This window comes from Phocoena phocoena, chromosome 7 (assembly GCF_963924675.1).
Source record: "Phocoena phocoena chromosome 7, mPhoPho1.1, whole genome shotgun sequence".
NCBI classification, from domain to species: domain Eukaryota; kingdom Metazoa; phylum Chordata; class Mammalia; order Artiodactyla; family Phocoenidae; genus Phocoena; species Phocoena phocoena.
In genome coordinates this window covers 87,376,268-87,401,673 of record NC_089225.1, presented here as the reverse complement: position 1 = coordinate 87,401,673, position 25,406 = coordinate 87,376,268, and the positions used below count along the sequence as shown (strand labels likewise).

General features: G+C 35.4%; 1 protein-coding gene across 1 annotated transcript in view; it reads right to left on the bottom strand.

The window, feature by feature from the left end:
* PTH2R (parathyroid hormone 2 receptor) overlaps positions 1-25,406 on the bottom strand; it is a 105,638-nt gene that overhangs the window by 64,606 nt on the left and 15,626 nt on the right. Inside the window, exon 2 of the mRNA XM_065880209.1 lies at positions 9,177-9,279. The gene's annotated coding sequence lies outside the window, so the exon portion shown is untranslated. The remainder of the gene's footprint in view (positions 1-9,176; positions 9,280-25,406) is intronic.

The window sequence follows — 25,406 nt, the reverse complement described above, 5'->3', positions numbered from 1 at the left end:
AATCTGAACCCCGGGAGCTGTGCGAACAAAGAAGAGAAAGGGAAATCTCTCCCAGCAGCCTAAGGAGCAACGGATTAAATGTCCACAATCAACTTGATGTACCCTGCATCTGTGGAATACCTGAATAGACAACGAATCATCCCAAATTGAGGAGGTAGAATTTGGGAGCAATGATATATATTTTTTCCCCTTTTTCTCTTTTTGTGAGTGTGTATGTGTATGCTTCTGTGTGTGATTTTGCCTGTATAGCTTTGCTTTTACCATCTGTCCTAGGATTCTGTCTGTCCATTTTTTTTTCTTTACTTAAAAAAATTTTTTTCTTAATAATTATTGTTTATTTTTATTTTAATAACATTATTTTATTTTACTTTATTTTATCTTCTTCTTTCTTTATTTCTTTTTTTTCTCCCTTTTATTCTGAGCCGTATGGAGGACAGGCTCTTGGTGCTCGAGCCAGGCATCAGGGCTGTACCACTGAGATGGGAGAGCCAAGTTTAGGACAATGGTCCACAAGAGACCTCCCAGCTCCATGTAATATCAAATGGCGAAAATCTCCCAGAGATCTCCATCTTAACGCCAAGACCCAGCTCCACTCAACGACCAGCAAGCGACACTGCAGGATACCCTATGGCAAACAACTAGCAAGATAGGAACACAACTGCATCCATTAGCACAGAGGCTGCCTAAAATCATAATAAGGCAACAGACACCCCAAAACACACCACTAGACGTAGACCTGCCCACCAGAAAGACAAGATCCAGCCTCATCCACCAGAACACAGGCACTAGTCCCCTCCACCAGGAAGCCTACACAACCCACTAAAACAACCTTAGCCACTGGGGACAGACACCAAAAACAACGGAAACTACGAACCTGCAGCCTGCAAATAGGAGACCCCAAATACAGAAAGTTAAGAACAATGAGAACACAGAGAACACACAGCAGATGAAGGAGAAATGCAAAAACCCACCAGACCTAACAAATGAAAAGCAAATATGCAGTTTTCCAAAAAAAGAATTCAGAATAATGAGAGTAAAGATGAACCAAAATCTTGGAAATAGAAGGGAGAAAATACAAGAAACATTTAACAAGGACCTAGAAGAACTAAAGAGCAAGCAAAGGGTGATGAACAACACAATAAATGAAATTAAAAATTCTCTAGAAGGGATCAATAGCAGAATAACTGAGGCAGAAGAACGGATAAGTGACCTGGAAGATAAAATAATGGAAATAACTACTGCAGAGCAGAATAAAGATAAGAGAATGAAAAGAATAGAGGACAGTCTCGGAGACCTCTGGGACAACATTAAATGCACCAACATTCAAATTATAGGGGTCCAAAAGAAGAAGAGAAAAAGAAAGGGACTGAGAAAATATTTGAAGAGATTATAGCTGAAAATTTACCTAATATGGGAAAAGAAATAGTTAATCAAGTCCAGGAAGCACAGAGAGTCCAATACAGGATAAATCCAAGGAGAAACACGCCAAGACACATATTAATCAAACTATCAAAAATTAAATACAAACAAAACATATTAAAAGCAGCAAGGGAAAAACAACAAATAATGCATAAGGGAATCCCCATAAGGATAACAGCTGATCTTTCAGCAGAAATTCTGCAATCCAGAAGGGAGTGGCAGGAAATAGTTACAGTGATGAAGGAGAAAAACCTACAACCAATATGACTCTACCCAGCAAGGATCTCATTCAGATTTGATGGAGAAATTAAAACCTTTACAGACAAGCAAAAGCTAACAAAATTCACCACCACCAAACTAGCTTTACAACAAATGCTAAAGGAACTTCTCTAGGCAGGAAACACAGAGAAGGAAAAGACCTACAATAATAAACCCAAAACAATTAAGAAAATGGTAATAGGAACATACATATCAATAATTACCTTAAATGTAAATGGATTCAATGCTCCAACCAAAAGACACAGACTGGTTGAACGGATACAAAAACAAGACCCATATATATGCTGTCTATGAGAGACCCACTTCAGACCTAGGGACACATACAGACTGAAAGTGAGGGGATGGAAAAAGATATTCCATGCAAATGGAAATCAAAAGAAAGCTGGAGTAGCAATTCTCATATCAGACAAAATAGACTTTAAAACAAGACTATTACAAAAGACAAGGACACTACATAATGATCAAGGGATCAATCCAAGAAGAAGATATAAAAATTGTAAATATTTATGCACCCAACATAGGAGCACCTCAATATATAGGCAAATACTACCAGCCATAAAAGGGAAAATTGACAGTAACAAGATCATAGTAGGGGATTTGAACACCCCACTTTCACCAATGGACACATCATCCAAAATGAAAATAAATAAGGAAACATAAGCTTTAAATGATACATTAAACAACATGGACTTAATTGATATTTATTGGACATTCCATCCAAAAACAACAGAATACACATTCTTCTCAAGTGCTCATGGAACATTCTCCAGGATAGATCATATCTTGGGTCACAAATCAAGCCTTGGTAAATTTAAGAAAATTGAAATTGTATCAAGTATCTTTTCCAACCACAAAGCTATGAGACTAGATAGCAATTACAGGAAAAAATCTGTAAGAAATACAAACACATGGAGGCTAAACAATACTTAATAACGAAGTGATCACTGAAGAAATCAAAGAGGAAATCAAAAAATACCTAGAAACAAATGACAATAAAAACACAATGACCCAAAACCTATGGGATGCAGCAAAAGCAGTTCTAAGAGGGAAGTTTATAGCTATACAAGCCTACCTTAAGAAACAGGACACATCTCAAATAAACAACCTAAACTTACACCTTAAGCAATTAGAGAAAGAAGAACAAAAAAAATCCCAAAGATAGCAGAAGGAAAGAAATCATAAAGATCAGATCAGAAATAAATGAAAAAGAAATGAAGGAAATTATAGCAAAGATCAATAAAGCTAAAAGCTGGTTTTTTGAGAAGATAAACAAAATTGAAAACGCATTAGCCAGACTTATAAAGAAAACAAGGGAGAAGACTCAAATCAATAGAATTAGAAATGAAAAAGGGGAAGTAACAACTGGCACTGCAGAAATACAAAGGATCATGAAAGATTACTACAAGCAACTCTATGCCAATAAAATAGACAACCTAGAAGAAATGGACAAATTCTTAGAAATGCACAACCTTCTGAGACTGAACCAGGAAGAAATAGAAAATATGAACAGACCAATCACAAGCACTGAAATTGAAACTGTGATTAAAAATCTTCCAACAAACAAAAGCCCAGGACCAGATGGCTTCACAGGAGAATTCTATCAAGCATTTAGAGAAGAGCTAACACCTATCCTTCTCAAACTCTTCCAAAATGTAGCAGAGGGAGGAACACTCCCAAACTCATTCTAAGAGGCCACCATCACTCTGATACAAAAATCAGACAAAGATGTCACAAAGAAAGAAAACTACAGGCCAATATCACTGATGAACCTAGATGCAAAAATCCTCAACAAAATACTAGCAAACAGAATCCAACAGCACATTAAAAGGATCATACATCATGATCAAGTGGGGTTTATCCCAGGAATGCAAGGATTCTTCAATATATGCAAATCAATCAACATGATACACCATATTAACAAATTGAAGGAGAAAAACCATATGATCACCTCAATAGATGCAGAGAAAGCTTTTGACAAAATTCAACACCCATTTATGATAAAAATCCTGCAGAAAGTAGGCATAGAGGGAACTTTCCTCAACATAATAAAGGCCATATATGACAAACCCACAGCCAACATCGTCCTAAATGATGAAAATCTGAAACCATTTCCACTATGATCAGGAACAAGACAAGGTTGCCCACTCTCACCATTATTATTCAACATAGTTTTGGAAGTTTTAGCCACAGCAATCAGAGAAGAAAAAGAAATAAAAGGAATCCAAATTGGAAAAGGAGTAAAGCTCTCACTGTTTGGAGATGACATGATACTATACATAGAGAATGCTAAAGATGTTACGAGAAAACTACTAGAGCTAATCAATGAATTGGGTAAAGTAGCAGGATACAAAATTAATGCACAGAAATCTCTGGCATTACTATACACTAATTATGAAAAATCTGAAAGTGAAATCAAGAAAACACTCCCATTTACCACTGCAACAAAAAGAATAAAATAGGAATAAACCTACGTAAGGAGACTAAAGACCTGTTTTCAGAAAATTATAAGACACTGATGAAAGAAATTAAAGATTATACAAATAGATAGGGAGATATACCATGTTCTTGGATTGGAAGAATCAACATTGTGAAAATGACTATACTACCCAAAGCAATCTACAGATTCAATGTAATCCCTACCAACTACCACTGGCGTTTTTCACAGAAATGAAACAAAAAAAATTCACAATTTGTTTAGAAACCAAAAAGACACTGAATATCCAAAGCAATCTTGAGAAAGAAAAATGGAGCTGGAGGAATCAGGCTCCCTGATTTCAGACTATACTACAAAGCTACAGTAATCAAGACAGTATGGCACTGGCACAGAAACAGAAATATAGATCAACGGAACAGGACAGATAGCCCAGAGAGAAACACACACATACGGTCACCTTACCTTTAATAAAGGAGGCAAGAATATACAGTGGAGAAAAGACAGCCTCTTCAATAAGTGATGCTGGGAAAACTGGACAGGTACATGTAAAAGAATGAAACTAGAACACTCCCTAACACCATACACAAAAATCAACTCAAAATGGATTAAAGACCTAAATGTAAGGCCAGACACCAACAAACTCTTAGAGGAAAACACAGGCAGAATGCTCTATGATATAAATCACAGCAAGATCCTTTTTGACGCACCTCCTAGAGAAATGGGACTAAAAACAAAAATAAACAAACGGGACCTAATGAAACTTAAAAGCTTTTGAACAGCAAAGGAAACCATAAACAAGACGAAAAGACAACCCTCAGAATGGGAGAAAATATTTGCAAATGAAGCAACTGACAAAGGATTAATCTCAAAAACATACAAGCAACTCATGCAGCTCAATATCAAAAACACCAAACAACCCAATCCAAAAATGGGCTGAAGACCTAAACAGACATTTCACCAAAGAAGATATACAGATTGCCAACAAACAAAAGAATGTGCAACATCAGTAATCATTAGAGAAATGCAAATCAAAACTACAATGAGATATCATCTCACACTGGTCAGAATGGCCATCATCAGAAAATCTACAAACAATAAATGCTGGAGAGGGTGTGGAGAAAAGGGAACCCTCTTGTACTGTTGGTGGGAATGTAAATTGATACAGCCACTATGGAGAACAGTATGGAGGTTCCTTAAAAAACTAAAAATAGAACTACTGTACAACCCAGCAATCCCACTACTGGGCATATACCCTGAGAAAACTGTAATCCAAAAAGAGTCATGTACCAAAATGTTCATTGCAGCTCTATTTACAATAGCCAGGACATGGAAGCAACCTAAGTGTCCATTGACAGATGAAAGGATAAAGAAGATGTGGCACATATATACAATGGAATATTACTCAGCCATAACAAGGAATGAAACTGAGTTATTTGTAGTGAGGTGGATGGACCTAGAGACTGTCATACTGAGTGAAGTAAGTCAGAAAGAGAAAAACAAAACCGTATGTTAACATATATATATGGAATCTAAAAACAGGGAAAAAAATGGTCAGAAGAACCTAGCGGCAAGACGGTAATAAAGATGCAGACCTACTAGAGAATGGACTTGAGGATACGGGGAGGGGGAAGGGTATGCTGGGACAAAGTGAGAGAGTGGCATGGACATATATACACTACACTACCAAACATAAAATAGATAGCTAGTGGGAAGCAGCCACATAGCACACGGAGATCAGCTCAGTGCTTTGCTTTGTGACCACCTAGAAGGGTGGGATAGCAAGAGTGGGAGGGAGGGAGATGCAAGAGGGAAGAGATATGGAGACATATGTATATGTATAACTGATTCACTTTGTTATAAAGCAGAAGCTAACACACCCTTGTAAAGCAATTGTACTCTAATAAAGATGTTAAAAAATAAATAAATAAAATACTATTAAAAAAAGATGTATTTCAGGAAGAAGAAAAATTATAAAAACATACAATTAAGATAAAACTATATGATAATAGCACATAATTTGTAAGCAAAGTATTTCAAAATGTTTTCATTATTTGAGAGAGGGAAGTTATTGATAACATTAAACTTTCTTAAATATACATGAAAAAATTCTAGGTTAATCACTAAAGAATTAAATATAACATATATCTTCCAAACTAGTAGGGGGAGGGAGGATAAAATAAGGAAAGAAGTTCCAATCAATTCAAAAGAAGCCAACAGAAGGTGGAAGCAGGGAGTAGAAGGGACACACAGGAAGAGCTGGTGAAATTTAAAGCCCAAATAAGATGGTAAAATTAAATTCAAATACTGTATATTCATTATCATAATTAATGTAACTGGCTAAACTCTTCAGTTAATAGACAAAGCCTAACAGAATAAATAACAAGAAGTCCACCTGTGTCTCCTTTATAAAAGATACTCCCCAAACATAAGTAAACAGAAAAGTTTAACAGAAGAATGGGAAAAGATAAGGAATTGCTGTTTAATGGATTTAGAGTGTCAGTTTTGCAAAATGAAAATTTTCTGGCGATTGGTTTGCACAACAATGTGAATACACTTAACACTACTGAACTGTACATCTAAAAACATTTAGTATGATTAATTTAATATTTTGTGCATTGTATCATAATTAAAGATTTTTTAAGGATGGGAAAAGATATGCAAGGCAAATACCAAAGAAGAAAGAACTAATGTTGTTTATTAAATATTATTATTTTAATATAATAATTTTATATTATATATTAGTTAATATTTTTTAACAGCTTTATTGGAGTATAATTGCTTTCCAGTTGTGTGTTAGTTTCTGCTTTATAAGAAATTGAATCAATAATGACTAATGAAATAATGATCACTTTTGTCCATTATATGTAGAGTGAGACTAATTCTTGCCCAAATGGTCTCAATACACTGTATGTGTTTACATAAAAAATAAAGAAATTGAATCAGCTATACATATACATATATCCCCATATCCCCTCCCTCTTGCGTCTCCCTTCCACCCTCCCTATCTCACCCCTCTAGGTGGACACAAAGCACCGAGCTGATCTCCCTGTGCTATGCAGCTGCTTCCCACTAGCTATCTATTTTACATTTGGTAGTATATATGAAGTCCATGCCACTCTCTCACTTTCTCCCAGCTTACCTTTCCCCCTCCCGTGTCCTCAAGTCCATTCTCAATGTCTGCGTCTTTATTCCTGTCCTGCCACTAGGTTCTTCATAACCCTTTTTTTTTTTTTTTTTAGATTCCATATATATGTGTTAGCATACGGTATTTGTTTTTCTCTTTCTGACTTACTTCACTCTGTATGACAGTCTCTAGGTCCATCCACCTCACTACAAACAGCTCAGTTTCATTTCTTTTTATGGCTGAGTAATATTCCATTGTATATATGTGCCATATCTTCTTTATCCATTCATCTGTCAATGGACACTTAGGTTGCTTCCATGCCTTGGCTATTGTAAATAGAGCTTCAATGAACATTGTGGTACATGACTCTCTGAATTATGGTTTTCTCAGGGCATATGCCCAGTAGTGGGATTGCTGGGTTGTATGGTAGTTCTATTTTTAGTTTTTTAAGGAACCTCCATACTGTTCTCCATAGGGGCTGTATCAATTTACATTCCCATCAACAGTATAAGAGAGTTCCCTTTTCTCCACACCCTCTCCAGCATTTATTGTTTGTAGATTTTTTGATGGCCATTCTGACTGGTGTGAGATGATACCTCATTGTAGTTTTGATTTGCATTTCTCTAATGATTAGTGATGTTGAGCATTCTTTCATGTGTTTGTTGGCAATCTGTATATCTTCTTTGGAGAAATGTCTATTCAGGTCTTCTGCCCATTTTTGGATTGGGATGTTTATTAGTTAATATTTAAAACAAAAGTAAACTAGAAATAAAGAAGGCTGCTTCATATCAATGGAATGTTTGATTTACTAGGAAGTATAACATTTTTAAACTTGTATATACTCAATAACATATTTTCAAAATATATGAAGCAAGAAAATTCATCCTCAGAGTGGGATATTTTAAGATATATATATATCAGGAAAGAATAGGTCAAATAGATGAAAAATCATAGACACAGAATACATGAACCACACATCCAATAAGCTTAACCTAGTGGACACTATAAAACACTGTACTCAGAAACTGGACAGTATACATTCTCTTGAAGACCATATAGGATATTTATCAAAACTGACCCCAATATAAGCCATTAAGTCTCAACACACTTTTAAAAATTAGTATCATGCAGACCACATTCTCTGATCATAACCAACTGAGAAATCAATCACAAATTTTTTTTAAAGCATAGCTTTAAGGACATTATCTACTTCATTCAGATTGTTGGGAATTTAAAGAGTTCAGTAAGTAGCACCTCCCTCTTTTTAAAAAATGTCTTTGAATATATTCAACTATCAAGGCATTTCACTATATAAAACATTATAATCTTCCCACTACTCCACAAGAGCACCAACACTACCACAAGCTCATCTGCAGCTTTGTAGTTTTGTTTTTGTAGTTTCCCACTTGAACTTGGAACTAACTGAGAAATTACATAAGGAGTCAGGCAGATGAAGATAAAATAATCATTTTATTAAGCAGAAAGTTTTTTGGAGAACATGGTCTATGAACATGGTCTAGAACATGGTCTATCAATGGGCTTGCTTATTGGCTCCTTTGAATTTTACATACTACCTAAAACTGCAGGTGATACCCACAAGTACAGAGCCTGCTCCTCCAAGCTTACTGCACAGTCAAGGGCAAAACAATATGCATGCTCTCTGCAGACAGACAGATCCCAAAGACAGGTCTGAGGGAGACGCTGATGTGCACGTGCCCGGTCATTCTCAAACTCACAAACCAGGCAAGTCACTCATCCACAGGGAGCGAAGAGCTGGTAGGTTAAAGAGATGAAAAGAGCGTTATTCTGCTACACAGCTCTCCACATGGAAACATGGAATGATTGATGAGGAATTCCCTAATACTCACTAAGGAGGAAATTTGCATTTTTTGTGAAGACCAGTGTTCTCAGCATCTTTACCTCCTTCCTGGAGCTGGGCTGTGATGTTGAGTTCACACTGCACTTTAGCTTTCAGCACAAGGACAATCTGCTCTTCTATAGTAACGGTGCCATCCGAATCCAGCTGTAGACATGAACAAAATACAAACAGAGAAAAACATGCCTGTTACTTTTTTTTAAAGCCACGATACAATCTTTCATTATTTCACCTAATATAATTAAAAATTAGTTTTGATGTGAAGCTATCTGAAATAGTTCTTTATCTGAATCAAAATTCAAAAATCCATCAATGTATAAGATTTTAGAATAATCATACTTTTACCCTGATTAGCCTAAAGAAAAAAAATCCCCTTTGTTAAAAGTTAAAAAACTCCAGAAATTTTTAATTTAATTAGGTAAGTCTAATAGATATAATATAATCAGAAAAAATAATAAACATATTGAAAATTTCCTGAAATGTTACAAAGACCAATATTTATTAATCCTCTTACAATATGTCAGTTATGGCACATAGAAAGGAGAAATGGACTAGAAGACTATGCTTAGCTCTACTGAAAATTTACCAATGAAACAAATCATTCCATGTTTTGGGGCTTTGGTTTACTCATCTATGAAATAAGAGGGTTACACCAAATGGTCTCTAGTTAACTTTTTGCTATTGAGATATTATTGACAGATAACGTAAGGGAGTTTAAGGTGTACTATGTAATGACCTGATACATTTATATATTGTGAAATGACTACCACAATAAAGTTAGTTAACACCTCCTTCCCCACATAATTACCTTTTGTGTGTGTGTGTGATGATAATATTTTAGATCTACTCTCTTAACTTTCAAGTATATAATAAAGTACTGTTAATTATAGTTACCATGTTATACACTAAATCCCCAGAACTTAGTCATCCTATAGCTAGAAGTCTGAATGCTTTGACCAACGTCTCCCTATTTCCCCCACCTCCCAGACCCTGGCAGCCACCACTCTACTCTCTTATTTCTATGAGTTCAGCCTTTTTAGGTTCCAAACAAGTGAGAATATACAGTATTTGTCTTTCTCTGTCTGACTTATTTCACTTAGCCTAATGTGCTCAAAGTCAATCCATGTTGCACAAAAGGCAGGATTTCCTTCTTCTTTACAGATGAATAATATTCCTCTGTGTGTGTGTGTGTGTGTGTGTCACATTTTCTTTATCCATTCATCCATCCATGGACACTTAGGTTGTTTCCATGTCTTGGCAATTGTAAACAATGCTGCAATAAACAAGAGGGTACAGATATCTAAACTCTGAGATAGTGATTTCATTTCCTTTGGATATTATCCAGAAGTGAGGTTGCTGGATAATATGGTAGTTGTATTTTTAATTTTTGGGGAAACTCCATACTTTTTTCCAGAGTGGCTGTACCAATTTACATTCCCACCAACAGTGCACAAGGGTTCCCTTTTCTTCACATCCTTGCCAACACCTGTTGTCTCGTCTTTTTGATGATAGTTATTCTAACAAATATGAGGTGATATCTCACTGTGGTTTTGAGTTACACTTTCCTGATGATTAGTGATGTATCTATTGACCATCTGTATGTCTTCCTTGGAAAAATATCTATCCAAGTCCTTTTCCCATTTTTTAATTGGATTGTTAATTTTTGCTGTTGGGTTGTATGAGTTCCTTATATATTTTGGATATTAACCCTTTATTAGATAGATGGTTTGCAAATATTTTCTCCCATTCCACAGGTTGCCTTCTAATTTTGCTGATTGTCTCTTTTGATGTGCAGAAGCTTTTTAGATTGAGGTAGTCTCAATTGTTTATTTTTGCTTTTGTTGCTTGTGTTTTTGGTGTCATATCCAAAAAAATCATTGCCAAGACCAATGTCAAGAAGCTTTTCCCCTGTTTTCTTTGGGTGGGTTTACAGTTTTGAGACTTACATTTAAGTCTTCAATCCATTTTGAGTTAATTTTTGTGAGTGGTATAAAATAGGGGTCCAATTTCATTCATTTGTACGTGACTACCCAGTTTTCCTAAAACCATTTATTGAAGACACTGTCCTTTCTCCAGTAGGTATTCATGGCTCTCTTGTGAAAGATTAGTTGACCATGTATGCGTGAGTTTATTTCTGGGCTCCTGATTCTTTTCCATTAGTCTATGTGTGTTTTTATACCAGAACTGTGCAGTTTTGATTACTATAGTTTTGTAATAAAGTTTGAAATCAGGAATTGTGATGCTTCTAGCTTTGCTCTTCTTTCTCCGGATTGCTTTGGCTCTTCAGAGACTTTTGTGATTTCACATGAATTTAAAGATTATTTGTTCTATTTCTGTAAAAAAAATGTCATTGTAATTTTTATAAGGATTTCACTGAATCTCTAGATGGCGTTTTGTAGTATGGACATTTTAACTATATTAATTTTTCTGATCCATGGACATGGGATATCTTCCCCTTAATTTCTGTTTTCTTCAGTTTATTTCATCAATGTCTTGGAATTTTCAGTGTACAGATATTTACCCATTTTGGTTAAATTTATTCATTATCTTTTATTCTACTGTAAGTGGAACTGTTTTCCTTATTTCTTTTTCAGAAGTTTGCTGTTAGTGCATACAAACACAACTGATTTTTGTATGTTGATTTTGTATTCTGAAACTTTACTGAACTCATTTATTAGTTTTGATAGCATCTTTAGGGTTCTCTAAATACATGATCATAGCATGTTCCATTAGAGACAATTTTACTTCTTCCTTTCTGAGTTAGATGCCTTTTATTTCTTTTTCTTGACTAATTGCTCTGGCTAGGACTTCCAGTACTATGTTGAATAGGAATGGTGAGAGTGGGCACTTTTGTCTTGTTCCTGTTAGAGGGAAAACTCTCAACACTTCATCACTGCATATGATGTTAGCTATGGTTTGTCCTTTTTGCATTAATACTGTGACTCTATAATGGTAAAATGCATCAACATATCCATTATCCATTTAATCAATATTTGTTAAATACTTTTTAATGTGAAAAATAATATGCTTAATATTTTATAGTAAAGATTTTCATTTTCAATTATTTTTATGTAGTACATTTTCTCCAAATAAAACACCTCATGAGAAAACCTCGTGTGTGTGTGTGTGTGTGTGTGTGTGTGTGTGTGTGTGTGTGTAAAATAACAGAACTTCCCTGGCTGAAATCTAGGAAAAGGCAACTGCAGAATCACACTGTCTCACTAATCTGTACCTTCCTTTATACCTGAACTTGCTCTGAAAAACCACAGGGCTTTTTAAAGCATTGTCAGAAAAAATCACTATCAATAGGAATAGAAAGATGTATAACAACGTTTTATAGGACTCCAACACAATGCTTCTTTCTACTGGGTATCTTTCACTAGATACCGTCATACATTTTCCCACCCTGGAGCATGTTTCTAACATATAACACATGAATAATAAATGTTTGTTGGATGAATTCACCTAGATTTTGTTTTAACACTACTAGCATTAAAAAGAAATTCTATTATTGGAAAACTTCAATTTCAAAGAAATATCTTTTAAATATGATAAAACATTCATAAGCATGTGTTCAAAGTATGGTGCTTGGACCACCTGAATCTGATGCCTATGTAAAATGTAGATTCTTAGGCTGCACATCCACCCAGTGAATCAGAACTTTTTTCTGGAGGTAGAGACTGGTAATTTTCATGTTTCACAGGAACCCCTGATTCTTATACTTACTTTAATGGGTTTGAGAACAAACATATTTGAAGGTACAAGTTGATGATGAAGATCACGCTATTAGTCAAGGTTCATTCAGAGGAGCAGAACTATTAAGAGATTGAAATAGATTATAGATAAAAAGATGGAGGTAGAAATAGAAATAAAGCTAGAAATAGAATAAAGTATGTGTTACAGAGATTTGACCTATACAGTTGTGGGAGCTGGTTTAACAGTCTCCAGAAGGCTAATATTTTTGTCTGATGCTGAAGCTAGAAATCTGTAGGTCAGGAGTCAAAAAGAGAAGATGAGTGTAAAGAGAAGGAGAGTGAAAACAAGCTGGAACCATCAGCATGAGCTAGAAACCATGAGGACACACTGGAATCCATGTGAATTCTTGGTGCCTCCAACCTTCATGATGGGGGTGCCCAGCAGAAGAAGCCGGCACTCTCATCATGGACCTAAATACATACTTGGCCAAGGAATCAGGTAAGTTAAAGGAGGACCCAGGGAAAGATGACATAGTTGCAGGCCTGGCTGCTATCCCTCTCCCATGAGATCAGCCAGCAGACAAGCAACAATGTCCATGAGATACAGAAGTGCCTGCTTTGACTATCTGAGTGTAAAAAACAAAATAGCTGCTGCTTCACCTTTGCCCTCAAACACTCATGAAAAAATGTCTCTTGTGGCTCATCTTAGCCAAAAATATGAAGGGAAGGGAATTCTGGGTAATACAGTTAAACATAGCCAAGTTGACATTACAAAGCCACCGAAATCCACATCTGTCAACTTGGCACCCATATACAGCTCTTTAAAGCACACAATTTCCAGAAAACTCAATAACAAAGTCATGCTTCCATCTAACATGGTACAATTCATTTGGTACCAAGAGTGATTCCAGAGGGACAGAATTTTAAGGAGGGAAAAATCTGTATTTGTCATCTATAGCTGTGTAACAAATTAACCCAAAACTGTGTGGCATAAAACACCAAACATTGTTTATCTCACAGTTTAGGAGAGGATTAGCTGGGTGCTTCTAGCTTAGAGTCTCTTATGAGGTTTCAGTCAAGAATTTACCTATAGATGCTGTTAACTAAAGACTTGACTAGGACTGAAGGATCCACTTCCAAGATGGCACACTCACATGGCTATTGTCAGGGGGCCTCAGTTCCTCAGTAGCTGATGCTTCTCTCCATTTGAGTGCTTGAGTGTCTACAACATGACAACTGGCTTCCTACAGAGTAAGTGATTCTAGGGAGAAAGAAAGGAGAAAGCTTCGATGCCTTTTATGATCCAGTCTCAGATATCACTTACAGTCAGTCCCATCAGATTCTACTGGTTAAAAGCAAGTCACCAACTTTCATTCCAGGGGAGAGGAATTAATCTCTACCTCTTAAAGAAAGGTATCAAAATATCTATAAATATATTTTTTCTTTCTTTAAAAAAAATTTGTATTGAGGTAATATAAAAATTTTTATTGAGATAATATTGGTTTATAACATTATATGTTTCATGTGTACAACATTATATTTCTAATTCTGTATATCCTACAATGTGTTCACCACCAAAAATTTACTTTTCATCTGTCACCATACAGTTGATCCCTTTTTTTTTTTTTTGGCTGCATTGGGTCTTCGTTGCTGCACATGGGCTTTCTCTCTAGTTGTGGTGAGTGAGGGCTACTCTTTGTTGTGGTGCACGGGCTTCTCATTGTGGTTGCTTCTCTTGTTGCAGAGCATGGGCTCTAGGCATGTTGGCTTCAGTAGTTGCGGCACATGGGCTCAGTAGTTGTGGCACGCAGGCGCTGAGTTGCGTGAGTTTCAGTAGTTGCGGCATGCGGGCTCAGTAGTTGTGGTGCACAGGCTCTGGGGTGTGCAGGCTTCAGTAGTTGTGCATGCACAGGCTCAGTAGTTGTGGCTCACGGGCTCTAGAGCACAGGCTCAGTAGTTGTGGTTCATGGGCTTAGTTGCTCCACGGCATGTGGGATCTTCCTGGGCCAGGGATTGAACATGTGTTCCCTGCATTGGCAGGCAGATTCTTGAACACTGCACCACCAGGGAAGTCTCCAGTTGATCCCCTTTATCCATTTTGCCCTCTCCCTGCCACTTCCCCTTGATAACCATTACTCTGTTCTTTGTAGCCATGTATTTGTTTTTGTTTGGTTTGATTTGTTCTTTTTTTCTTTTTATTTTCCACATATGAGCAAAATCAAAAGGTATTTATCTTTCTCTGACTTATTTCATTTAGCATAATACCCTCAAGATCTGTGATGTCACAAATGGCAAGATATTTTTAAACAATCACAATTTTCTGCAGGTGGTCATTTGTTTTCTAGAAAGAGAATACTGAAAATTATGTTTTCTGTGGATTTGCTAACAATAATAGGGTCCAGAGCTTTGAATTTCTGTTTTCTGTTAGGGACTTAGAGATTCTTTAATCAAATATGATAATAAAACCTATCAATTTACCTAAATTGATAGCCTCTCAATGATACAATCCTTTGCCATCCCCAAATCTTTAATATCAGGCTGCAAATAAAATTATCCTCTAGATTTGTTCTTTAAGGAAAGTGGGAAAACAAATCTTTTAATGTTGTGCAATAAGACATTATGGACTGAACATTAGAAATAGAAAGATGTTTACACTACTAGCTATAGGAAGTACACTTAGAGATTATTGATCATTATGATTTTAAATGACATAAAATTATAGACTGGCAGGTTAAACTGAAATGAAGGATACAGAAAGAATATCTATCATAAGAACTAGTTTTAGCATCAAAAAATTGCCTTATTCCTGAAAATTATGAATTTATTATTTTCTAATGTATTTTAATACAAAGAGTAGATCAGTAAAAAGGTATGTAGTTTAAAGATTTCTGGATAGTAGTCATAGTTCAATGCCCATATTTATTTTAATGTGAAAGGAGAAAATAAAACTAATTTTGGGGATTGGAATACACACCATAATTTAGGTATCAGGCTAACACAATGCAGATTCTGAGTTAAAAGCAGCTACATTAAAAGTGAGCCATAAAAATCTCACTTATCAAAAAGGGAGAACAAAATGGAAAGAGACAAGCCAAGTGAATGGGCCAGGAGGAAAAACTGACTTCTTCCCATCTATTATCTAGAAACACTCAGGCACCATTCAAATTGGTTGGCTTTATTTTTATTTTATTTTAATTTTTTCTGGCTGTTTTTTCAGTTCAATAGTTACTTTCTTTTACTTCAATCCCAGAGAACACTGGGTAATCTGTGACCAAGTTTCAGAACTATAAATTTGATTCAGAGAAATCTGACCTCAAATATTAAACATGAACATTTCAAATCACCCCTTGTACCATTTTTACCTGAACAAATTCATTTTTGTTTCCTTTTGTGCAGATGTAGCCTTTTTACTGGGATAACCTTTTCAGGCACGTAATCATCAAATAAACTACAGCTTCTAAAGATAATTTTGTTCTAAAAAATGTGGCCAGTTCAACCAGGAGCAAGTTTGATTAGCGTGTGCTAATTGATGACCTGTTAAATTGATTTTTAGTCATTTCAAATGAGAGTAAGAAAATGTTTCCTTTATATCGTTTTCTCTTCGGCCTTTGTTACAGAAACAAGTGTTCTTTACCATAGAGGGACATTAAAATCACAGTGTACTTAAAAGAGAAGAACAGTCTTCATATTCAATGACTATTACTCCAAAAGCAACAATTGCATCCAAAACAAAGTGGTACATTTAGAAAAACAGATGTTAGCAATTTTTCCTGGGCAAGTGATCATTTACAATTTGAAAGTAAATGTTAAATTTCAATCTGTCACATATTTGACGGCTAAAAGAAGCCGTAATTTGATCATGTATATTTTATTAAAAGTACGTAGCTATCCTTATATATATTAATTGTTACTGCCAGTACATGTGAATCTTCATAATTACAATATTCACATATGTTCCATTTTCAAACAACCATGAATCCATAAATTAGATGTAGTATACAAAAAGAAGCATTCTGGAATTTCTACTTCTGGCATTGATGGAGTATATGCATTTCCTTCTATTCCTCCCAATGAGTACAACTAAAAACTCTGGACATTATATATAAAATGAACATAAGATGAATCTGAAAAGTGGAGAGCAAAATATAGACCAGCTAAAGACCTCAGATCCTGAAGAACAATACTGTGGTAAATTCTCTGGGTTTTCTTTTTATCTCATATATTCCCAACTTGGAGTTGGAGAAAGTGGGCAACTCTGAAATATCAACAAGTGCTGGCCAAAAAAAACAAACAGACCTCAAGAAAACCCTGCTCTCTATAGCAAAGAAAGGAAAGGGGCAGCCTGACAAGACAGAAAACTTTTAGACAATAACAGCCTAATCCAAGCCAAACACCACAGAAAAACTGCAGTCCTACCCCAACCCATACCTACCAAGGCCAAGTGGAGAGCCTAGACTTCCATCCTTGCCAAGCTGTAAGGAGGGGTCCCTACACCCTCCCCAGAGTGGTTTCAGAGCAAAGTAGAGGGTCGGTACTCCTACCCACAGTGGTCTGTAACAAGGCCCTTCACATCCCTGGTATCAGTGGAGATTATATGGGGAGCCTAGACTTTCACCCAGAGCTGGCAGTAACAAGATGCCCCTACATCCCCTGCACTGGGGTGGTGTCAGAGAAGACCTAGTGGAGAGTCAGTCTAGTAACAATGAGGCTACCCCACTGTGGTGTTGGTGAAGACCACATGGGGAGCAGAATTCACACCCCCACCCAGCAGTAACAAGGAACTCTCCAACTTGAGTGCAACAGATGCTGGCTGGGGAACCTCAACTTCTACCTCCACTGAGCGGTAACAAAGAGATGCCCCCATTTCCTCAGTTATATTAATACCAGATAGTTGACTTCTGAGCAAACTACCAGAGACCAAGAGGGACATTATATAATAATAAAAGGGTCATTCCCCCAAGACATAGCTATCCTAAATGCGTATACATCAAAAAAGAGAAAAACATGTGAAGCAAAAACTGATAGAAGTGACAGAAGTAACAGACAATTCCACAATTATAGTTGGAAACTTCAATACTCCTCTCTCAACTGATAGAACTAGACAGAAGATCAACAAAGATACAACTCAACCAAGAGGATCTAATAAACGTTTATAGAACACTTCACTCGACAATGCAGAATACACATTCCTTCCAAGAGCTCACAGAATAGATACCAAAGTAGACCATATCCTGGGCCATAAAACAGATCTCAACAAGTTTAGAACTGAAATCATAAAGAATGTGATCTCAGCCCACAGTGGAATCAAACTAGAAATCAATAAGAGAAAAATACTAGGAAAATCTCCAAACATTGGAAACTAAACACACTTTTAAATAATCCTTGGGTCAAAAAGAAAGGCTTAAGGGAAATTTTTTTTAAATGCATTGAACTGAAAAGAAATGAAAATACAACATATCAAAATGTATAGGACACAGATAAAGCAATGCTGAGAGAAATTTATAGCACTAAATATCTATATTACAAAAGAAGAAAAGTCATATATCAACAACATAATCTCCCACCTCAAGAATAAAATAAAACCAAAGAAAATAAAAGGAAGGACACAATAAAGATAAAAACAGAAATCAGTGAAATTGAAACAGCAAAACAATATAGATTATCAATGGAACAAAGAGCTGGTTCTTTGAGAAGGCAATAAAGTTGATAAACTTCTAGCAAGCAGACAAAGAAAAAAAAGAGCAGATATATTAAATTATAGAAATGGAGAACAGATTAGCGGTTGGCAGGGGTTGACGAGGAGTGAGGAGTGGAAAGGAGGTGGGTGTGGCTATAAAAAGGCAACAGGAAGGATCCTTGTGGGGATGGAAATGTGCTGTATCTTGACGGTATCAATGTTAACGTGCTGGCTGTGTATTGTGCTATAGCTTTATAAGATGTTATCCTGGGGGAACCTGAGTAAAGGATATACAGTTCTCTTTGCATTTTTTTTTTACAACTGCATGTGAATCTACAATTATCTCAAAAGTTAATTTTTCAAAAAAGAATTATGTTGTCCTAATTTTTAAAAACACAATATGTAAAAACATTACCTCATTCTAGTAAATGAAGATTTGCCACAAGGTGGTTGTAAAAAACAAAGGTAAGTGAGAATTGTTCAAATATGATTATTTTATAATTTTGCAAAAATATTTCTCATAAATTGAAGTTTCTTTAATGTTTAAAAGTCCTCTTAGAAAGTTACTATAACATTCATATATCAAATTAGACTGTAATTTGGAAAAGATTAAAAGAATATGTTTATTGAATTCTGCTGAGGAATGGGATCTGGACAGCTGCTGACCCTCAGAGCAAGGCTGATAATCAGCTCATAGGACATAAATTTTAAAAAAGAATATGTTTAAAGAGAATGAATTCCCTTGGAGGCGACATTCTATTTTCCATAGTCCATGAGAAGGATGAGCTGGCCTAATATAAAGTATTTTGCTTGTAATTTAGGGTTTCTCGTATACTCTAGAATTGATTGCCAAATAATAAATCCATTTTATTAACTCTCTAATCCATGTTTTCACACAGGTCTCAAAAGAGTTCATATATACCTATTAATGTTTTATTTTACATTCTTAAATGCTGCTGTCACTCTCAAGAGTATGATTCCCTTGAGAGTGGCCGAAGTTTTTATATTGTAAAGGAAGTTTGAAAATGAAACATGTTTTTAATTATTTAGAATGCATTGTCTGTAATATTCAATTAGAATAGAGACAGGAATCTGCCATAATAAACTGATAGTTTGGGGGAAAATATTATTGAACCACCCACCTTTAATTCAATCACCAGCTATGGAAGTGTTCCCCCAATTTGTCCTTTTTTTAATTCAAAGAAAAACAAGCAATATGTATAAAATACAAGCATAAATACCATAAAAAACACAAAAGTGTCCATACTTCTCAAGTTTTATAATCCTTTCACAAACTGACCTCTAACCCAGAACTAAATCTGAAGACCAGGCCATGTTGCACATTTGGCTGTATAAAATTCCCCATGACCCTGTTCATATGAGAAGCAAATCAAAAGCAGTTTAAGAATAAAATGTATCTAAATGAATTTATTTATAAAACAGAAACAGACTCACAGACATAGAAAACAAACATCGTTACCAAAGGGGAAAGTGGTGGGGAGGGATAAATTAGGAGGTTGGGATTAACATATACACACTATTATATATAAAATAATCAACAAGGACCTACTGTATAGAACAGGGAACTCTACTCAATATTCAGTATTAACCTATATGGGAAAAGAATCTTCTGTACACCTGAAACTAACACAACATTGTAAATCAACTACAATACAAAATTTTTTTTAAATTTTAATAAAAAAAATTTCTTTAAAGAATAAAATGTGTCTATCTATACCATGGCTCAGTAACAGTTAAGATGACAGCATTAGGAACGTGATCACATAGAGCTGTCATCCTGCACACCTATTATTCATTCTTTCTCTTTCATTTCAACGACATGAATTTATTGTAGGTATTTATAGACCTCCAATTAATAATTAGAATCAAAGCACAGTTAATTCTTTTAAGAGACATATAATGATTATAGAAATGGAGAACAGATTAGTGGTTGCCAGTTATTGGGGGAGCATGGGAGGCAAGAGAGGAGAGGGAAGTGGTTGTGGCCATAAAAGTGTAGCAGGAGGGATTCCTGTACTGAAACCGTTCTATATCTTAGCTATGGTGGTGGTCACGTGCATCAACATGTAATAAAACTGCATAAAACAAAATACACAAATAAATGAGTATATGTAAACCCAGTGAGATCTGCATAAAGTAGGTGGACTATATCAATGTCAATTTCCTGCTTGGGATATTGCACTGCAGTTATGACAGACGTTGCCACCAGGAGAAAATGTATGAAAGGTATACAATATCTCTGTGTTATTTCTTTTCTTTTTTTTTTTTTTTTTTTTTTTTTTTTGCAGTATGCGGGCCTCTCACCGCTGTGGCCTCTCCCGTTGCGGAGCACAGTCTCTGGACACGCAGGCCCAGTGGCCATGGCTCATGGATCCAGCTGCTCTGTGGCACGTGGGATCCTCCCGGACCGGGACACGAACCCGCATCCCCTGCACCAGCAAGCAGACTCTCAACCACTGAGCCACCAGGGAAGCCCTCTTTTTTTTTTAATTTTTGAATTTTATTTTATTTACTTTTTTATACAGCAGGTTCTTATTAGCTATCCATTTTATACATATTAGTGTATATATGTCAATCCCAATCTCCCAGTTCATCACACCACCACCCCAGCCCCTGCCACTTTCCCCCCTTGATGTCCACATGTTTGTTCTCTACATCTGTGTCTCAGTTTCTGCCCTGCAAACTGGTTCATTTGCACCATATTTCTAGGTTCCACATACATGCATTAATATACAATATTTGTTTTTCTCTTTCTGACATACTTCACTCTGTATGACAGTCTCTTATCCATCCATGTCTCTACAAACGACCCAATTTTGTTCCTTTTTATGGCTGAGTAATATTCCTTTGTATATATGTACCACATCTTCTTTATCCATTCATCTGTCAAGGGGCATTTAGGTGGCCTCCATGAGCTGGCTATTGTAAATAGTGCTGCAATGAACATTGGGGTGCATGTGTCTTTTTGAATTATGGTGTTCTCAGGGTATATGCCCAGTAGTGGTATAGCTGGGTCATATGGTAGTTCTATTTTTAGTTTTTTAAGGAACCTCCATACTGTTCTCCATAGTGGCTGTATCAATTTACAATCCCACCAACAGTGCAAGAGGGTTCCCTTTTCTCCATACCCTCATCACCATTTGTTGTTTGTAGAGTTTCTGATGATGCCCATTCTAACCAGTGTGAGGTGATACCTCACTGTAGTTTTGATTTGCATTTCTCTAATAATTAGTGATATGTTGAGCAGCTTTTCATTTGCTTCTTGGCCATCTGCATGTCTTCTTTAGAGAAATGTCTATTTAGATCTTCTGCACATTTTTGGATTGGGTTGTTTGTTTTTTTAACATTGAGGTGCATTAAGCTGCTTATATATTTTGGAGACTAATCCTTTGTCCGTTTGCAAATATTTTCTCCCATTCTGAGGGTGGTCTTTTCGTCTTGTTTGTAGTTTCCTTTGCTTTGCAAAAGCTTTTAAGTTTCATTAGGTCCCATTTGTTTATTTTTATTTCCATTACTCTAGGAGATGGATCAAAAAAGATCTTGCTGTGATTTATGTCAGAGTGTTCTTCCTATGTTTTCCTCTAAGAGTTTTATAGTGTCTGGTCTTACATTTAGGTCTCTAATCCATTTTGAGTTTATTTTTGTGTATGGTGTTAGGGAGTGTTCTAATTTCATTCTTTTACATGTAGCTGTCCAGTTTTCCCAGCACCACTTATTGAAGAGACTGTCTTTTCTCCATTGTATATCCTTGCCTCCTTTGTTATAGGTTAGTTGACCAGAGGTGCATGGATTTATCTCTGGGCTTTCTATCCTGTTCCATTGATCTATATTTCTGTTTTTGTGCCAGTACCATATTGTCTTGATTACTGTAGCTTTGTAGTATAGTCTGAAATCAGGGAGTCTGATTCCTCCAGCTCCGATTTTTTCCCTCAACACTGCTTTGGCTATTCGGGGTCTTTTGTGTCTCCATACAAATTTTAAGAGTTTTTGTTCTAGTTTTGTAAAAAATGCCATTGGTAATTTGATAGGGATTGCATTGAATCTGTAGATTGCTTTGGGTAGTAGAGTCATTTTCACAATATTGATTCTTCCAATCCAAGAACATGGTATATCTCTCCATCTGTTTGTATCATCTTTAATTTCTTTCATCAGTGTCATAGTTTTCTGCATACAGGTCTTTTGTCTCCCTAGGTAGGTTTGTTCCTAGGTATTTTATTCTTTTTGTTGCAATGGTAAATGGGAGTGTTTCCTTAATTTCTCTTTCAGATTTTTCACCATTAGTGTATAGGAATGCAAGAGATTTCTGTGCATTAATTTTGTATCCTGCAACTTTACCATATTCATGGATTAGCTCTAGTAGTTTTCTGATGGCATCTTTAGGATTCTCTATGTATAGTATCATGTCATCTGCAAACAGTGGCAGTTTTACTTCTTCTTTTCTAATTTGTATTAGAAATACAATTTCTTTTTCGTCTCTGATTGCTGGGACTAGGACTTCCATCACAATTTTATACACATTTCCAACACTCCAGAAAGTTCTTTCGTGCTCCTTTCAATTCAGTTCCTCTCTTACCCATTCCCACTCCCATCCCCAGCCCCAGGCAACTACTTTCACTACAGATCATTTTTATCTATTCTTGGATTTTATATAAATATAATCTTATAGTATGTATATTTTAACATCTGTCTTCTTTTGCATAACAACTGTTTTTGAGATTCATCCATGTCGTTGCATGGATTTTTGGTTTTTATTTCTGAGTAATACTCTATAAATATACTACAACTACACTTGTTGACTACTATAAATAAGGCTGTTCTAAACTTTCTTGTACATTTTGTTGGACATAGTTTTCATTTCTCTTTGGAAAATGTATAAGTGGAATTGCTAAGGAATAGTGAGTGTATATGTTTAACTTTGTTAGAATCTGCCAAAATATTTCAAAAGTGATTATACCATTTTACACTGCCACTAGAAATGTATGAGACTTCACATAGTATACATCCTCTCCAGTATTTGATGTTGTTAGACTTTTTGATTATAGCCATTCTAGAGGGTATGAATGGTACCTTGTTGTGATTTTAATTTAAATTTTGTGTGTTTAATGGCCATTCTTACTATGATCTGTTACAAAGTGATCAAATTTTTGCCAATATTTTAATTGGATTTGTCCTTTACTTGTCTTTAAATATTAGTACTATGTTATTAGTCATATACAATTGTATATCAGTTATGTATTTATTGTAAATTATACCTTTCTCTTTGGTATTTTTTTAATCTTGGATTTACCACTATACAATTCTAACATTTAACTTTCTTCCTGATTAAGTTTCCAGAGTAAATGTTTAGTTAGCCCTTTGACCTTAACCTTTCTGGAAAATGAGGAAATTAGTACACTTTTACTCTCTCTCAAGTTTTATCTACACCCAAGTATTTATTTCTGCCATACATAAGCTTTAACAGCTAGTTGAGCAGAAGTCCCTTATTTATGCAATTTTTCCATATTGATTACTAAAGATTAAATTTTAGTCCAATTAGGAAAAAGAAATCTGTTGGCTTTGATTGAAACTACACTTAAATGATGAACAGTTATATGCCAACAAATTAAACAGCCTAGAAGAAATGGATAAGTTCCTAGAAACATACAACTGACCACTACTGGGTTAGGAAGAAATAGAAAATCTGAAATGACCAATTTTAGTAAGGAGATTGAATCAGTAATTAAAAACCTCCCAACAAACAATAGTCCAGGACTAGGTAGCTTCTACCAAGCATTAAAGAAAAATTAATACCAATCCTTCTCAAACTCTTCCAAAAAACAGAAGATGAAGAAATACTTCCAAACTCATTTTACCAGACCAGCATTACCCTTATATCAAAACAAGATAAGAACACTACAAGAAAAGAAAATTACAGGCCAATATCCTTGATGAACATATATGTAAATATCCTCAACAAAATATTAGCAAACTGAATTAAACAATATATTAAAAGGGTCATACATCATGATCAAAGGATTTATTCCATGGATACAAGGATGGTTCAGTATCTGCAAATCAATCAATGAGATACACCACACTAACAAAATGAAGGACAAAAGTCATATGTGATCATCTCAATAGATTCAGAAAAAGCATCTGACAAAATTCAACATCCATTCATGGTAAAACTCTAAACAAAATGGGTACAGAGAGAACGTACCTCAACATAATAAAGACCATATATGACAAGCCCACAGCTAACATTATACCCAAAGGTGAAAAACTGGTATATTTAAAATAGATAACCAATAAGAACCTACTGTATAACACAGGGAACACTGCACAGGGAACCTAAATGGGAAAAGAATTTGAAAAAGAACAGATACATGTTTATGTATAACTGAATCACTTTGCTGTACACCTGAAACTAACACAACATTTTTAATCAACTATGCTCCAATATAAAATAAAAAATTTTTTAAATAAAGTCAATAGAAACCTGAAAAAAATAAACCTAATTACTTGCTGAAAACAAAACAAAGGTGAAAAGCTGAAAGCTCTTCCTCTAAGGTCAAGAATGGCCACTCTTGCCACTTTTATTCAACATACTACTGGAATTCCTAGACAGAGCAATTAGGAAAGAAAAAGAAAGGAAAGGCATACAAATCAGAAAGGAAGAAGTAAAACTGTCTCTATTTTCAAATGACATATTATATATAGCAAACCCTAATGACTCCACCAAAAAAACTGTTAGAATTAATAAACAAATTCAATAAAGTTGTAGGATACAAAATTAATACACAAAAATCTGTTGCATTTCTATACACTAATAATGGATTATCAGAAAGAAAAATATTTTTTAATCTCATTTACAATTGCATCAAAAATAATAAAATACTTAG